Here is a 2466-nt window from a genome sequence, read left to right on the forward strand (position 1 = left end):
GACTGTTTACATACTCCCCATTCCTGCTGAGACAGGTGTTGTTGCGTAAACATTGAAATCTCTAAATAAAGGAGGAGACGAAAACCTTCTTCGTCAGAGCGTGGTGCAGGACTGTACAGAGAGTGCAGTGACCATGTCTCTCCTCAATATTGAGTCCAAATTGAATTCTGTCTCTGTTTGATTCCTTGCCTTTTGTCTTGTTGAATAGATGTCCTCTGTGTTTGAACGTGACAATAATCATCACGCTTCAACACATCAAACCTTACCAGCCACCTGAAAGGCCCGGCATTGCTACGATGAAGCTTTGACTAAAAAAGAAGCTGAGTCTCTCTTACCTGCGGGTTTGCACAAACTACACTTGAATCTACATTTAAAGATATTAATAATGTATCGGTTATCGGGGTTATCCGTATCGGCTTGGAAATAATACAAAAACAGAGCATGCATCGCCACAAAACAGCAGCATGAAAAAAAGCTGCAAAAAATGGCATCTTTTTGTGTTAGTGGGGGGTGAGGTGTGTAACTGCTAACAATTGCTTCCAACACAACAGGACAGGAAAGGTCAAAAGATTTTCTCACACTCCTTTTCACGCCCTCCCGCCTCTGATAAAGCTCACAAAATGGACTCGTATCCTTCCCTTCCGTGTCCGCGCGCTCTCTACGTGATGGCGACACGTGCAACAAAAAATGTCAGATAGAATAAGATAGAAAGTGAAAGTAAAATGCAGACAGGAAGTTACAAGGCGTGACAGTCAATAAGGTTAGAACGTGACTTTACAGCAGTGGTTCTCAATTAGTTTCTCTCACGCCCCCCCCCGACAGATTTTTTTTCACACACCCCCTAAAGTTAATATGGATTTATTTTGCATCTGTTTGTGTCAAGATAGTACTTTACTAACACTAAAGATGCTATTATGTAATTGCCTCTCACGCCCCCCCTTTTCACGGCACCCTGAATGGGGGGCTACCCCACTATTCAAGAGGCACTGCATTGACAGATCTGTTTGGAAAATGCTCACATTTTTCTAGGGGACATAATTTTTTTTCACGCCCCCCTGAAGTGAATCTTTATCTGTGTCAAGCCATTACACTATTGTCTACGTCACCCCCCCCCCCCCCTCCTCCCCCCAGGGACATATTTTTTTTCACACCCCCCCTAAAGTAAATATGTATTTTTTTTGTCATTTGTTTGTGCCAAGATAGTACTTTACTAACACTAAAGATGCTATTATGTAATCGTCTCTCACGCCCCCCCTTTTTCACGCCCCCCTCTATGGGGGGCCACCCCTCTATTCAAGAGGCACTGTATTGACGGATATGTTTGGAAAATGCTCACACTTACATTTTTCTAGGGGACATAATTATTTTTCACGCCCCCCTGAAGTGAATGTCTATTTATCTTTGTCAAGCCATTAGACTATTGTCTAATGTCTAATACGTCCCCCCTGGGACATTTTTTTCACGCCCCCCACACACACACAAATATCAAGAATTGCATTAAAAGGGCTATTAAAAACGTACTCACAGTTACATTTTGCTAGGGGACAATTTTTTCACACTCCCCTGAAGTAAATGTTTATTAATCTCTATGTGTCAAGATATATACACTATTGCCTCTCATGCCCCCCAAATATCAAGAACTGCATTAAAAAGTATATTAGCAACGTACTCAGTTACATTTTGCTAGGGGACAATTTTTTCACGCTCCCCTGAAGTAAATGTTTATTAATCCCTATGTGTCAAGATATACACTATTGCCTCTCACGCCCCCCAAATATCAAGAACGGCATTAAAAAGTATATTTGCAACGTACTCATAGTTACATTTTGCTAGGGGACAATTTTTTCATGCTCCCCTGAAGTAAATGTTTATTAATCCCTATGTGTCAAGATATATACACTATTACCTCTCACGCCCCCCCAAATATCAAGAACTGCATTAAAAAGTATATTTGCAACGTACTTAGTTAGATTTTGCTAGGGGACAAATTTTTCATGCTCCCCTGAAGTAAATGTTTATTAATCCCTATGTGTCAAGATATACACTATTGCCTCTCACGCCCCCCAAATATCAAGAACGGCATTAAAAAGTATATTAGCAACGTACTCAGTTACATTTTACTAGGGGACAATTTTTTCACGCTCCCCTGAAGTAAATGTTTATTAATCCCTATGTGTCAAGATATACACAATTGCCTCTCACGCCCCCCCAAATATCAAGAACTGCATTAAAAAGTATATTAGCAACGTACTTCGTTACATTTTGCTCGGGGACAATTTTTTCACTCCCCTGAAGTAAATGTCTATTAATTCCTATGTGTCAAAATATACATTATTGCCTCTCACGCCCCCCAAATATCAAGAACGGCATTAAAAAGTATATTTGCAACGTACTCACAGTTACATTTTGCGAGGGGACAAATTTTTAACGCTCCCCTGAAGTAAATGTTTATTAATCCCTATGTGT

This window comes from Nerophis lumbriciformis, linkage group LG25 (assembly GCF_033978685.3).
Source record: "Nerophis lumbriciformis linkage group LG25, RoL_Nlum_v2.1, whole genome shotgun sequence".
In the NCBI taxonomy this organism is placed as follows: domain Eukaryota; kingdom Metazoa; phylum Chordata; class Actinopteri; order Syngnathiformes; family Syngnathidae; genus Nerophis; species Nerophis lumbriciformis.